Source organism: Anastrepha ludens, chromosome X (genome assembly GCF_028408465.1).
Source record: "Anastrepha ludens isolate Willacy chromosome X, idAnaLude1.1, whole genome shotgun sequence".
Classification (NCBI taxonomy): Eukaryota; Metazoa; Arthropoda; class Insecta; order Diptera; family Tephritidae; genus Anastrepha; species Anastrepha ludens.
The window spans coordinates 79,855,052-79,871,658 of record NC_071503.1 but is presented as its reverse complement, the minus strand read 5'-3'; the positions used below and the strand labels follow the sequence as shown (position 1 = coordinate 79,871,658).

Below are 16,607 nucleotides of genomic sequence, written 5' to 3'. Positions count from 1 at the left end.
GGTTCTTGAATCGTGGCTCCCACCAACTGGACGTCGTTCAGTGAGAGGCCGCTCGTGGTCCGCGCTGAAGCATTGAACACAACGCGGAACTTTTCCGGAACCGCGTGGTGAGGGATGTAGTAGTTGACCCCCCCATCTCCAATGTGACTAACGGGTTCCATATGGCCGAGGTCCGCGTATTCGCGCATGAAGGCAATGTATTTTTTCTTGAGCTTACAATTCGCTGCTAGTCGTCGTTCAAGAAGATGAAATTGTCGTAAAGCATGGGCGTATGAGTTGCCCAAAGCCGGTGCGTCAGGATGAAATGGTATATGAACCATGTAGCGCCCTTCCCTTGTGCGGGAGTGTGTGGTCAAAAAGATTTTCTCACATTCATCTTCGCCGTTACAATCTTGTGAAGGCACTTCCTCTAACTTCCAAAAGCTTCTTACGAGCTCCTCCAAGCGTGCGTCCTCTTCGCCTTGCTGGGTGCTGAAGGAAAGAGTTGGCGGCGCTGCTGGCTGCGCTGCTGGCACTGGACCGAAGACAACCCAGCCGAAGCGGGTTCGCTGGGCGTGTGGCTCATGGAGGCCACCGAGTCTTATGTCCCCTTCGACTGCTTTTCCCCATACATCCGCACCAATAAGAATGTCGATATTGCTAGGAACACCGAACTGCGTATCGGCCAATTCTAGACCATTCAAATGCTGCCACCGTGTCATGTCAATATGCACTGTTGGGATGACCTTAGTAATTGACTGCATGACAAGTGCAACGATTTCCAAACTGAAACTGGAATAGAGCGATTTTAACGTGAGTGTGACACGCCCACGTGTACGTGCGTAGGAGTAAGCTCCGATTCCTTCCACCGAAACTTCGCATTTGCTCCTATGAAGAGACAAAGAGTTAGTTAATTTATCTGTTATAAAACTAACCTGTGATCCGGGATCACAGAGCACCCGCGCCAGACGTCCATTGGTAGAGTTGCCGCATGCGTATACACGCGCAGTTGCCAATAACACTGTTGAACTCGCATTGGCAAGGCAACCTACCACAGCAGGCTCTAGTCAGAGATTCGAATTTCTGGATGCAATAGCAGTGACGGCTCCTTCCGGACACGTTGACACTGACTCTGATGGATTCTGAGATAATGATTCGCGGCAAAGTAATGAGATGTGCTTACGACCACAGTGACGGCAATTCCCCGATGGACATTGTCTTGCTGAATGACCTTGCTTTAGGCAGTTAAAACAAAGCTTTGCAGTCTTTGCAGCAGTAATTCTGTCTTCGTATTTCATCACAAGAAAGCGTGCGCATTTCATAACACGATGTGCACCTTGGCAGTATATACATTTACCCTCCTCTGCAGATACGACGTGTGATCTGACAGCTCTTGACGGACCACCATCGCGTTGATGACTCTTGGACGTAAATTCAACCCCATTGCTCCATGTGACAACTGTTGTGCTGAGGCTATGAGCCCGCTGACCCAAAAACGTAAGCAGCTCATCGAGGCTCGGAATTTCGGTGGGTGAACAGCTCATGTTCCACTCGCGCTGTGTAGTTATCGGAAGTTTCGAAACTATTATCGGTACGACCACAGCATCCCATTCGGCCACTGGTAGACCCATGACATGTAAAGCTCGTAGTGATTCATGTACCGTGTCGACGATGAACAGTAACGCAGTTGGTGTGTCCTCAGTTGTCGGCTTGATATTGAGTAAGCGTGACACATGAGTCTCAGCCAGTTGCCTTCTATTGTCAAAACGTTCTTTAAGCGCCTTTCATAAATCAGCGTATCCCCCAGAATATACACTCTCGACGAGCGGTACAGCACTTGCGCTTACTGCCTGCCGCAACTTGCCTAACTTGTAGGCCTCAGGATAGTCTGTATTGTGAACAAGCAATTCAAAAACGTCCTTAAACGCCAGCCAATTCTGCATAGTTCCATCGAACGTTGGAATTGCAAGCGGTTCTAACTTAACCTCACACTCTCGCACAGGCATCACAGCAGACTGACTCGGTTTTGCACCCATGATTGCACGGTTCAAGTGGGTACATGCATTGTTGTAAATACCTTCAACCTCTTCCCATAACTTCTCGTGGGCCTCCAACTCGGCGTTTGCTGCATTGCCCACCAACAGGTCATGGTTGGTCACGAAACGTGCATAATGTGCTGACAATGATTTCAACTCTTGCTCAAGATGAAATTCATCAAATGCACCCTGCTGGAATCCACTCACCCGATCGTGTATGCGTTTAATGGCCTTTATTGCCGAAGCGCGCAAATTTAATTCTGCCATTAGCTAAACAATAATTTAATTAAACGATTCTATTTCACAATTTAATTATTTGTCCTCACAGGAGGCACCAAAATGTTTAAGCACAAATATAAAGACTTGATCACTTCGAAGCTGTACAAGCAATGAATTTTATTGAGCGTCTCATTTTTAAGTACAAAGGAAAATAACTGTTTAAAGCTAACTGTGCATAAATACCATATGTATGTATGTATAGATGAATTCGAAGAAATAATACCAATATTGCTATAAATTAAGGTGGTGCCAGATTGGACGAATTCTGAACAGCGTGTATGTAGTAAGCAGGCACAATAACCCCCATTCCCATCATTAACACTAAACTCAAGTACTTATTTTTTGTTTTCATTTGCAGGCATCCGGCAACACCATACTGTTGGCATTCCAATCTTCTTCTTATTCGCGCTTAAAATTGGAATGTGATTGCATAGGCAAATGTATTTGCATTTAATTTTAATAGATATAATTAGAATATTAGCATAAAAATCGGTAAAAACACGCGTGTGAGTGTATATTTGGTGATTTATAGTGAAATGTTAAAAAATATAGAGTGTAATGTGGCAAATTATACTGATGTTCCCAAGGGCATTTTGAATGTAAATAATTAAAAAATTATTATTTCCCGATTAATTTAAAGTTATAAAGAGTGTTCCTTAACACCTCACTAACATCTCCACCAAGTTTCATTAAAAAAAACATTATAGTTTGCCAGAAATTCCAAAATAGGCATTGTTCTAAATTCCAGCCAAAATAACCAAGTTAACTAAAAAATGATTCTTCGGTTTTTAGAAGGATAAAAGTTTTTAAACAATTTTAAAACATTTTATGAAACGTAAATCCCGTTGACATGAGCTTTAAATACAGGGGAGGACTTTTGAAATTTTTTTTCCGACCCAGTTTATTGTGCATATAAGATAAAATACAATAATATATTACCATATCAGCCATTATATTAGTCCTTAAACGATAGCTACTTTCGCCTTTCTCATACAATTTATTATGCTGCCGCACAATATTGACGTTTTGTTCGAAGGCCTCTTTACTCCGATACTCATCAAATGCATGCATGTAACTCTTATTGAAGGCATTCTAAAACAAATAAAAAAGTATTTATATTAAATACGTGCATACATATATTTTATAGTAAATATTTATGTATATACATTTTATACAATAATTTGAATTCACCTTGAACTCATGAAATGAAGAGTATTCAAGAACTGCTGAACTTACTGCAATACAAACGGCGGTCCAAACAAAACATATGACCATTTCAATAAGAACTGTTAATGGACACTGCCCTCAATTTGCCTGGCTCAGAGAAAAGCGCATATACGACTTGAGTCAAGGTACGTTGGGTATAATACGCCGATTCAGCAAATCGTGTTTTGAACTGATATTTATAAAGATGTTCACATCCATATTAGGGTGGTTGTTATTTTTCATTAAAAAAATTTTCTCTCACATGTGTTGCTAAAATTACAGACAAATTGTGTAATGAATAAAATATGTGTAAGAATAAAATGCTACGTAAAAGTACAAATTGTTTTCGAATTATAGGCAATTTGCCAAAGTGTAAAAGTGTAAAAAGTGTGAAAGCACTTTTTAAATATGTAAACATACAAACATAGGTATTAAATATAAAAATCAGTACAATATCAGAAAATCAGCAGATTTGGCATACAAACTTCGGGTTCTTAAAAATCAGTAAATAAATTTTCAGGAAGTATTTAAAAATAAATAATGGTCACGTAGACTTTTGTTTTGCCGGGTGTATTTATTGCTACAAAAGTCACTAAACCCAATTCACATTTTGGATGCAAGTGGAGCCGTTTCTACACATATACATACCCTCTGACTACGCCACAAGTCGATTTACATAAAACGTCATGTTTTATTACACCCAGAGAAAAAAATAATTGAATTCAGATTGTAACAACAACGGATAAGTCTGTTAAATTAGCCAATTTTCTTCTGTTGGCAAGAGGTTTAACAGTTAACTGTAGAATTTTCAAATGGTCTGTCAAATTAATTGACAGTCAAAATTATTATTTTTTTTATTAAAATTAAAAAAAGTTTTTAAATATGTTTTTGTAGATCGTGTATTTCATATAATCTTTCTATATATAATTGAATGTTTGTCTGTATGTCATCGATGACCTCAAAAACTACAGGACCGATTATTATAAAAATTGGTATATATTATATATGCAGTTTTCCACGGAGAAGGTTTGTAGAATATGCTCCTTGATGCCACTCTGGCGCTGCAGAGTAGCAACTTCTGCCCCGTTCAATCGATTGTTATAAAAATTAGTATGACCATGTATTTTTACACAGAGGAAACGAATATGACATGTTCATAGATGTAACTCGCCACCAGGTGATTGAAGACATATGTTTGACAATCGCTAACAAGGCACTGGTGTAACTGGGAACGCCTGCTTCAAACCGACCTGCAAACAACCTTTTCGATTGTGATTTGCAACGAGAAACACACTATGATTCTGACGAACTGCGGACATTCGTTAGAACAAATCTTCCGCAGCTGATTCCAGAATTATGGGTGCAATCACAGAACAAAGTGGTGGACTGTTTTTCAAAGATGTGCCCGGTGGTACAGGCAAGATTTTTCTTCTTTCACTAATTTTGTCAACCATACGATCACAAAATAATATTGCACTGGATATTGCATCACCTGGAACTGTGGAACCACTTTTGGATGGTGGCCGAACAGCACATTCAGCATTAAATTTGCAAAACACTGAGGCATCAACATACAACATCAGTAAAAACTCTGTATTGAGAAAAGTACTCCAAACGTGTCAAACTACCATATGGGACGAATGTACAATGTCTCACAGAAAGCATTGGAAGGGGAAATGAATGAATCTACACAATTTATCACCCTGCCAGCAAACTTCTGTAAGATCACATTGCACAAAACTACAAAAACCATCAGTGGCTCAGTACGCGTGCTATATTATCAGCCAAAAACATCGATGTCAATACCATGAACTTCAAGATTCAGCATGGAATACCCAGTGAACCGACAACATATAAGTCCATCGATACTGTGGAGAATCAAGACGATGTTTTCAACTATCCAACTGAATTCTTGAGTTCGCTTGATTTGCCGGGCATGCCGCCACACGTTCTTACAGTGAAAATTGACGTACCCATCATTCTTCTTCGAAACATAAATCCACCACGACTTTGCAACGGAACCAGACTCTCAGTGAAGAAAATGATGAACAATGTTATCGAGGCAACAATTTTGACTGGAAAATTCAACGTTTCCACGACAGTCGGTTCTACGTTACCGAAACGATCCGGATTTATATCCGGCCAAGGACTGTCACTCCAGCAGAATTCCCCGTATGTAAGTATGGGGAATGTTTATGCTGCTACAACAACAACAAACAACTGGAAAATTCAAAGGTGAAGACGTACTGTTGCCCAGTATCCCAATGATCCCGACAGATATGCCATTCGAATTCAAACGTGTACAGTTCCCGGTGCGACTCGCTTTCGCAATGACTATTAACAAAGCACAAGGACAATCGTTACAAGTGTGTGGACAAATTTGGACAGCTCTATGTGGCTTGCTCACGTGTCGGAAAACCTTCTGATTTATTCGCCTACGCACCAGATGGAAAAACAAGAAATATTGTGTATTCCACAGCACTTCAATAAACATCGAGTTGAAACTAAACTTTTTAATGTCACAATTTTTTGAAATACTATAAACAAACTCAATAAAATGGTTTACAATTAATTGAATATTTGTGGACTGATTGTTAGCGTAGCAACGCGCGGCGGGTACAGCTAGTTTAATGAATAAGGGAGAATGGGGAGTTGTGAGACGGGTTTTGTTTTTGGACCCGTATTACTCAAAATCTTAATATTCTGCATATGTCAACGATGGAATCTTTAGTCAATGAATACTGGAAGCTATTGGTATGGCCTATTTAACAAAACTACAATTTCCCTTAAAATTAAAATTGTATATAATAATATAAAATATAATACAAAATACAAAAATGTGGGGAGTTGTGAGACACCATGGTTTAAATCAATAAAAATGACTTATTTTAGCTGTTAGTTCTTTATTAAGATGAAAAATAAAAAAGAAAAGACAGTTGTTATAAAAAAGTGTATAAAAAATGCAATGCCATCAATCTGATGATTCGCAGTGAGAACATGTATAATAACCAGTTCGTAAATTGGCACACTTTAGGTGCACAGCTTGATCGCATACATTGCAATGAATGGAGTTGTTTCTGCTTAACTTTTTCGACATTGCCCCTTTGCAGATGATGCAAAAATGATATATATACAAACAATGCATGAATATTGCGAGGTACTTATGAAAGATGCGTTAAAACGTCGAAAAAAACGGTGTCTCACAACTCCCCACATTTGTTGTCTTACAACTCCCCAAATCGTTTTTTTTATAAATGGCCGCGTAGTCATAAACACATCGAACGTTCATGCCCAAGTGAATGTGTAAATTCAAAGCTAATAGGACAATTAATAATTTGTATATGTATATTAACATTTGCAATTTGCTTCAACAACTGATCGAATGTATCGCAAAACAAATGATGAAATAAACTTACCGAGAAATTCCAAAACACAGTAACTGGAGAGACGCGTCGAATGCGTGTAAATATGACCAATGCTAGCTGAAAAGTGAGATCGCATCGAGAACACTTGTTGACACTTAAAATCGAATGTAAACAAATGAATAATGCCGAACGGTAACAATGTCTCACAACTCCCCATTCTCCCCTACAATTTACTATGAACTTTTTATTTATAAACTTTATCCAAAAAAAAAAAAACTGGTAAAATTTTATTTGTTTGCATCATTACGAATTTTCGTAGTTAATTAAATTCCAAATATAATTACTTTGAAAATGGTATAAGCCCACTTTCCTCAAAGACGCACTACTATTTAGTTCAAAAATGTGCTATATAATTTCTTTAGTGCAGTTTTATATATGTTGCCAACATTGTAAATGACATAGACATTTTTATGGTTTCCCGGAACTTTGGCGTTTCCCAGTTTATTATAGAATATAAAGATATCCAGGGGTGACCAAGAAATTGTTTCTTGTTGCTTGAAGCGTTTAAAAAATGTAACCCCGCATCAATATGTAATAGCCTACAGCGATATGTGCACAGGACAAAATAGAAATTTTAAATTGGCTTTAATGTGGATTAAAGTTGATCAGTCCTCCAAGAATGGCAGACCATACATTTTGATATTCCGGGCACTCTTATCAACCAAATCATACCGATTTGGAAGCATCGAGAGTACTATAAGACTATCATACTATCATGTCGGTCTCCTTGCCGCGGGGATGAGGCTTAAGCGGTGATTTAACCCCATGTTGTGGAGATTAACTTACCACGAACTGAGAGGGCAGCAGGAATTGGGTATCCATTTATCCGCCGAACGGCGAAATCGGTGGCCACCCAAGTACTATGTGGAGAGTACCGTACCGACAACCTAGCAGGAGGTATAAAATGCATTTCCTACAATATGGAGGTTAAACAAGGATCTCACTGCACGAGGTAACCCACTTTCGGGAAATCCTTCCGTCGAACAATCGAGGGCTCGGGCATCGGATGTGCAGGCCAGAAGCCCACACCCCCTATGACCGGGACTGACACCCAGGGTTCCGGAGGAAGGGCACTACTAGTGGTGAAACATGGCACATTGGCTATGCCTATGCCAAGACAGATCAAGCGAAGAAGATAAAAGGCGAAGAGAGCCGAAGCATTAGCTAAGGTAAGTACTCAAGCTCCGTCAACTTCGACACCTGTAATGGAAACGGGAAAGCGTCGCAGAACAGAGGATTTCTCTGTAACGTTGCACTCTTCCAGAAACGAAACGGGGTCTGTGCCAACGACCGGGAAGAGGAGAAAGGCAAAGAAGAGGAAAGTTGAGAGACGGAAGTCGGAAATGCCTGCATCCTCGACCGAACCCAAGGCAGACAAATCTTTACCTGACAAGGCAAAGACTAAGAGACCTCAAATGTCGAACGACACTCTTCCGTCGACGTCTGGCGAATCAGTCGGGAGAATGGCAGCAAAGGCAATGACGGTAGAGATACATACCAACAAACAAGACGAAATACTGTCCAAAGGGCAAGAAAACTATTTTGACAGATATCTTTGGAAAGCTATCGATGAGTCGAACGACGCGCCGGCTTTCGAGAGTAAAAGCGTGGTGGACGGCATCGTAAAGGTGCACTGTTCCAATGCTTTTCCCCGAGAATGGCTGGAAAAAGAGATAGGAAAAATTCCAGCTTGCGAAAACAGCAAGTTCATTCTTGTTGAGAGTAGCAAAGAAATGTTGGTACGTGCGAGTGTCTGGATTCCGGGCCCTTCCTGTAGTTCAGCAGAACTCTACACACGCATCCGTGTATAGAACAAAAATCTTGACACGACTCTCTACAAAATTTAGGAGGCGGGTTCCCACCTGGTACTGAGTGTCGAGCTTGGGTCTCTCAAGATGCTGAAGTCGAAGTGCCGTTGCCGTCCTCACCTACATCTGGGGCGAATCCGTTTCCGTGTCCAGGATAAGGTGGAGGACAAAGCGTAAATATACTCAGCCTCATGACTGAAGTAATATTTACACAGATAAATCTGCAGCATAGCAAAGCGTCTACGGCTCTCCTGTGCCGTAGGCATGCAAAACTGCAAACATTCCCACACGCAATACTAATACAAGGACCATGGGTTTGTCACAAGCGTATCTGGGGTCTAATGCTATGTCGTGGGGACAAATACTTCATTGTGAAGGGAATGTGAGACCGCGAGCATGTATTATCATGTTAAGGTTGATCGAACACACGATGTTAACAGAGCTATGCTCCGGAGATATCGTTGTTGCAAAAATAAAGTATTGGAAGAGTGGGAACAGTGTCGAAGCCATCACAGTTTCGGCCTACCTACCCTACGACTTTTTACAGCCACAGTTTTTGTTTTTGTTTTTTTTTGTGTGGGGGGGAGGATAAAAATGTCAGAAACATTCAATTAATGCCGTCGCGCCAATTATATATGGGGCACGCTCCTACTAAAACAGACCTCCCCTCTTCGGCTGACTTCCTACCCGGCATCGCATTTGCATTACATTGAGGGTGGAGCCGTGATTGGGGATAACAACTTTAAAAGAAACCTGCGCCCAGGCTCTCTACCTATGATGAATGGAGGTTATACGTCAGTGATAGTCTACATTACTCCATTAAGATGTAAATAGAACTTCGAAAGTGTGCTGTAATGTTGTGTGCATTACCGTCTTGTCTGCGTATGATATGGTCGTGAGTCATTAACACAAGCGTCCGTAATTGTTCTCGGTATGTCTGTCGACCTCCTCTGGAACACTGTTTCATGTTAGCTTTAGCATTTGTCGGGAAGTTCGGTGTGATCAGGCGCGGCACAGAGCGTTAATATTATTTTGCTCTAGCTGCCAGTACTGAAACAGCTCTATTCTTCGTCCTGCTTGTATAGCGTACGCAATACTTGCTTGGAAAACTTGCATGTAGCATCCCAGCAATGTTTTGAAATGCACATACTGCCTGTTAAATTAGTCTCACTTGGCTGTCTTCCAAGGATAGTGTCTAACTCCTCACGTTCTTTTTCGAATCTTGGACAGTAGAAGAGTACGTGTCGTGTGTCTTCAACATTCTCTGGGCAGGCAGGGCAGAGTGGTGAAGCGGAGAGACCAAACCTGTGCACATAATACCATGTCCGCTTAGCATCTGGGAGAGGAAGTAATTCACTTCGCCGTAACTTCGTGTTAAGGGTAGGGATAAGTTCGTGCGTCCAGCGGCCTTTAGGAGAATGATCCCATCTTCGCTGTTCCAACTTTTGGTCCTTTTGTAGGTTTTGTACCTTGCCTTAGGTAGAGACGGTTTAGTTAACGTGCTCGGATATCCAGTGGAATTTTTCCCGCAATCACGCAAATTGCATCATCAGATACTGTCCGGTATGCACAGTCTACTCGCAAAGCACCGAATTGGAGCTACATACAACAGGATGGAGTTTGTCACAGTAGATAGAAGTCTCCTTCTTGCGCCTTGGGTTCCCCCAATGTTCGGCAGCAACCATAATAGAGTATTTGCAACTACGGCGCCTTTCGTACTGACTTTCACCGCGTGCTCTCTGAAGGCCATGTGCGAGTCAATCAGTACTGTATAGCCGGCTTGGACTGGATGTTGAGAGCTCCGATATTCACCGTCAAACTCTCCGTCTTCTTCTTTTTGCTCAACAAGACTGCATCAGTTTTTTGCGGTGTTATCTGGAGTTTGGCATTGTATAACCAGCGCTCAATCCTCGCTATCGCATCGTTGCAAGTGAGTTCCACATCAATGACCTGTTTCCCCGTTAGAAAAAGGCGCAATATCGTCTGCGTATCTTACCAGTGTCGCATTTATGGGCGCTCCATTTTGAGGATGCCATCGTACATTGCGTTCCACAAATTAGGGCCGAGAACCGAGCCTTGCGGTACTCCGCCTGTCACTGTGTATTTCTGAGGTCCGTCGCCTGTGTCGTATTCAAGAATTCTGCCATCGAAATAACTCCGGATAAGAGACTACTCAGTGCTGAAAGAAATAGCGTCCAATTTGCTGAGTTGAAAGCGTTCTTTATGTCCAACGTTATGACAGCGCAATATTTCATAGAGCCGGATGCCCCACCAGTCCTGTTAATAGCCTCGCTCGCTGTTTCGTCCACCAGTCGAATGGCGTCGACAGTGCATCTTGCTCACCTGAAGCCAAATTGTCGCTCCGCAAGTCCTGTTGGCCCCTGTATGTATTTCTGCAACGGCCCACAGATGATTCTTTCTAGTACCTTCCCCACTTTATCTAACAGACATAAGGGTTGCTATGCTGATGGATCATTCGGCAATTTTCCCGGTTTTGGCAGTAGCAATAAACGCTGTCGCTTCCATTTCCTGGGAAATATACCATATTTGATACACTCAGTGTAAAGATCAGCAAACATTTCTGGGCTCGCTTGGACCGCTGATTTGAAAGCAATATTGGGGACACCATCTGGACCTGGAGCTTTTACATCGCTGATAATCGTAAAAGCGGCCAATACCTCTTCTTTTGGGACCGTATATTCTTCTGACTCTGGGGTGGAAATAGGTAAGGGAGTATCTTTTCCAGCAAGACAGGGCATGTGGGTTGGGAGGTTTTTGGTCCTCTCACTTTCTTCATAACTGTCTTATATGCTTTACCCCATGGATTAGTATTTGCGGAGTTTCTTAATTCAATAAAGCAACGGAATTTGCTTTGATGTATTGTCGGGCTTCTTTATGAAGGGCCTGTTGAACAGGATAAGATGGCCGGCGACGCGCTCTTTGTGCTCTTCTGCGAGTTTTATTGCATCGTTTTGGAAGTTTCGAGATTTCGTCTGTCCACCGATACACAGGCTCCCGGTTTTGGCATCGCAGGCTCAGCGTCTTGGTTTGCTCGCTATTCTGCAGATCCAGCAACAAAGTACGCCCCGCTCCAGATCGCTAGGAAAGATTCTGCGTCAAAAGCATTCCTCTTCCAAGACACTCTTTGCACTTTTCTTGTCGGCTTGGGCGTGCAAGTTGTGTACAGGTCCATTATGATTGAATGATGGTCACTGTGGGTGTACATGCTTGAAATATACCACTGCACGCAAGTTGCCGTGGATCTATCGGCGAAGGCAAGGTCTATGACTGATCATCTAGTAGCTGTATCGAAGGTGTGGCATCCTGGCGTGTTTAAAAGCGTCAGATCCAGACTAGCAAACGTTTCTTCCAGTATTCTTCCTCTGGGGTTGGTCCGTAGGCTTCCCCACGTGGTCAACCCCACGTTAAGGTCACCTGCAATGATGATAGGTCCCCTGTGGTAGAAATCTGTTGCTATCCGCGTCAACATATCCGCGAATTCATCTAAGGTCATCCTCGGTGGTGCATAGCAGCTTGCAATGAAAAGGCCGTCTACTTTCGCTCATGCTATCCCTTCTTAGGACCATCTGGCTTGCGTTGCAGTGCTTTATTTCCCGGTATCCAGATCGCAGCCCCGTATATTGCATCGGTTAACCAGTTACAGTTGTCAATAGCAGAACATGGTTCGGAGATTAGAGCGATGTCGGCTTTAAGCTCGCTCATATTCCTCCACAATATATCTTGAGCAGTTCTGCAATGGTTGAGGTTCATTCGTACTATCTTCATGCGCGCTTTTTACTAACTGCCTCCTGGAATCTAGAACATTTTGAGCGCCACAGCAAAGTCCACATCTTTGTAGGTTCTTGCATGTTGCACCTCTGTGGCCAACCTCGCCGGAAGCACGACACGAAGATGTTTCAGGTCTAGAACCATCTTGACGTCTTCTGCAGGGAGCGATATGTATGCTGCCTGCATATCTCCATACTCCATTTTTGCCAATCTTACTGCAGAGTCTTCTGGCCTCCTGACTTAAGTCTGTGTCTCTAGGGCATCCAGTAGCTCTTCCTTCCTGCTAATATCCGTTACCAGGCCTTTACAGTGAATAGTTATCATGTGGGTCTTCACCTGCACCGATGCGTCTTTCTTAAGTGCGCCCTGTATTGCTGCTTGTAGTATACGAGTACTAGTGCTTTTTGTTCTGATGAGCTCAAGCAAAAATTCTCCTTTTTGAGTACGCCTCAATGTATGGACCTCTTCAATCAAAGACTTTGTGGCATAATTGGCTTTGACCGCCCGTAGGATATCAGCATATGGCATCTTTTCTGATTTAGTCGCAATGAGGATTGCATCAGTTTTCGTCCGAGTTATTTTCTTCGATGGCTTCTGTTTGTGCCTTTTTTGAACCTTGATCCACTCCTCCCTCTCGCAAATATGATACATTAGTGGGTACATACAAATGTATGCATGAATATATGTATGTACATACGTTTACCGTACGCTTTCTCAGTGCTTAGGCAAAGACAAATCGACGGATTCGCATGTAGGTATTTCGTGTCGACTTCTTTTTGTGTATACGAGCAAAGACATCGTTTCTCGCGCCTCGAACTGTGCCAATATGCCCGTTTTCCAAAAATTGAGTGATTGTGACTCTATCTTATTACTTACTCAATGACACGAGTCAGTCGGTCCTTTCTCTACGTGTGCGGGCTGTGGCAAAGCTCTTGAAGCTCTTAAGTTGAAGGGAGCGGAAATACAATTTTCCAGTTCGGTTGAGAAAGAACATTATGTAAAAACTGGATATATACAGGGTGAACGATATGAAGTGTTACCAACTTCACACTGCTTGTATCTGTAAAACAGCTCATGACATCAACGTCAAAGTTGTTCTAATGACAGTACAGTAATATATTGATATTGTTTATAGGACATCAAAAGCATTTGCGTCTCAGTTTTGTTGAATTTTTTTTTCTGTGATGGAATTCAAGCGTAATAGTTTGATTGCGTTATATTTGGCTGGAAAATCGCAACCAGCCATTGTTCGTGAGCTCAAGTGAAGGCTCGACTTGAACGAAATCCACGTCGAAGTGGAAGAAAAATGGCCAAAGAGCTGAAAATATCGCAGAACAGCATTCGACGTATATTGGAAAATGAGCTCAAGGTCAAGGCTTACAAGTTCCAAAAAGCACGCGATCTTTCACCCCAGCAAAAAAAGTTAGGTGCGAAAGAGCAAAGGAGGGGTTACGCTTGCACGAACGTGGCGAATTTCCTAACATTGTGTTTTCTGATGAAAAAAATTTCCCAATTGAGCAGTTCATAAACACTCAAAACGGTCGTGTTTACTTGACCGAACGCTCATAAGAAAATTTGAGCATACGTATGGCCACTCGAAGCAATTTCCCATCGCAAGTAATGGTTTGGGCCGCAGTGGACGCTCTTCAATCGTTTTTATCGAAACTGGTGTCAAAGTAAATGCGACTTATTGTCGGGAAAATGTTTTAGAAGCTGCTTTAGAGCCATGGACACGCAAACATTTCGGTCGTACACCATGGACGTTCCAACAGGGCTCGGCACCGTCTCATAAAGCTCATGTGAACCAAGAATGGTTAAAAAATCATGTTCCAGGCTTAATTTCGTCCACACAATGGCTTTCGAATTCGCCAGACGCAAATCCCATAGACTATTCCATCTGGTCCATTTTGGAGAGCAAGGTGAGGACTAAAAAATATGCCAGCATGGATGCGCTGAAAAAAGCGATAATACGAGAATGGGCCAAAATACCTCAAGATCACATTCGCGCAGTATGCAACTCATTTTTTGACCGTTTGAAGGCTATAGACAAGGCAAAAGGTGGTCATATCGAGGTAAAGTGAATATATGCTAAAATTGTAATCATTTTTGAACAATGTTGTCTTTGAAATCAATAAAAACTAATTTCACACAAAAAAGTTATGGTGTTTGCATATTTAGGGAAAATATGATTCAACTAAATAGTTTGGTTTTTAATTCAGATTTGCCACGAAATTTGGCAGAAAAGGCGCAATAGGAGCATTTGGATTCACTCAGTTTGTAATTATTGCTCCACCTTTAAGTAATGTTGACTGCACCTAATACCGATTGGAGCACCAAAAAAAAGGATTGATATTCAAAGAAAAATGTTATTTTTCTGGTATAAATGATCGCATGTTTATTTCATTATGAAGAGGAAGGTATGCCGTTTGTTACGAACAGTCTGGCAGCACGGTCAGGATAGATCCCACTGTGGCTCAAAAGCAACACTGAAATGCGTGTCGATCGGTGATTGGTCGATGAAAAAAGAAAAAAACGGGAGAAACATAGGAAATCGAAAGCCCTGTAGGAAAAAGGCAGTACGCGAACAGACATCAGGGCAGACAGAGCAACTAAATTTTTTAATTCATTTTGTACAGCTTATTCAAATAAAGTTATTGAATTGTAAATAAAGTTATTGAATTGCAAAAAATTTTTGGCAACAAGTTAAAAAATTTGTCCTGTCCACAACGTACGTACGAAAAATTCGGATGTCGCAGGCTACTACATTGTCTTCGAACATAGCCGATGTGACCGCTGCGCCGGCTAATATCGCCATTGCGCCTAGCTCCAGTGCCGCCGCTAATCCCACCGTAGCGATGAGCTATCCCGTTGCATCCAATTTTATCGCTCCGGGTAACAATTTGCTGATGCTGGAAACGTGTGCCGCTAATAGTGCAGCTGCCCCACAACAAGCCTCGGTGGCGCATCGCGAAAACCTGAAAGCTGGTATTGTATATGGAACTCCCTCCGCGCCTAATACAGCGCGTGCCATGCCATCCGGTCGACTACTGCTCCAGGGAAACCCGCCGATTAGCCCCACTCACTCTATTAACTCTGTTGGCTCGCAAGGGCTTCGCTCGCATAGTTTTCTGGATCGCATAGATGCAATGGGTTTTGACGATGACCTAGATGATGGACAATGCGCTGTACCTAGGTTTACAGCTTCCGGACATGATTTAGGTCCACATTAAACGCAAATTATACAGCCACCTCCAAATTTTATTACACCATTCAACATAGCTGCTTCCGGTGCCAATAATTTTACCAATACTGGCTCAGCCAGGAGGGGGTCTAACAGCATCTGTTCTTCAATGCCTATTAGACAGAATACAGTCACTTGAACAGCAAGTACACAGGCATTCGACACTCAATCGAGGATGTTCTCCGCCACAACCACAACCGGCACAAACTACTTAGCCAACAGCTTTCGGTGTCTCGACTTCTCGATGCTTGAGTAGAGACCAAATTGCTTCTCGTAACAGCCGAGGGGGCTTGTGGATTCTCGGACGATGAGAATCTTAAAGACTGCGGCAGGCATTGGAAGGGCCAGCACGGAATGCAGTTAAACATTTATTGTTGCATTCCTCTTGCGTGCCCCAAATTATTGCTACCCTTCAACTGCGATTTGGACGACCAAAAATTAATTATCAGTGTTCTACAGCGACAAATTTGTGAGCTTCCATCACCGTCAGAGAGTCAGCTGGAATCGATCGTCGACTTCGCCGTAGAAGTGCAGAACATCTGCGCAACAATGTCTGCGTCAGGCCTGACCAGCCATTTGAATAATCCCGATCTCAAACAGAAGCTGGTTTCGAAATTGCCTGGGCTACTACCAGCTTAGTGGGGAATGCATAAGCAAAGTTTACCGATCTGTAATTTACAACATTTCAGTGATTGGCTTTTCCTACTAGCACATCGTGCCAAAGGAGTCAACAAAGGTGCGCAAACGGTGCGGAATTAATTATCATTTTAATGCGGTAAGATGTATCGTTTGTGGAGAAAATTGCAGTGATGTGACTAAATGTGTCTCTTTTAAGGGAATAACA

The 16,607-nt window shown here is 42.2% G+C and overlaps 1 protein-coding gene across 1 annotated transcript in view; it reads right to left on the bottom strand.

The window, feature by feature from the left end:
• Nucleotides 1-3,102: 3,102 nt before the first annotated feature.
• LOC128869670 (procathepsin L-like) overlaps nt 3,103-16,607 on the bottom strand; it is a 43,971-nt gene continuing 30,466 nt past the window's right edge. The window contains 2 exon segments of the mRNA XM_054112255.1: nt 3,103-3,386; nt 3,486-3,770. The gene's annotated coding sequence lies outside the window, so the exon portion shown is untranslated.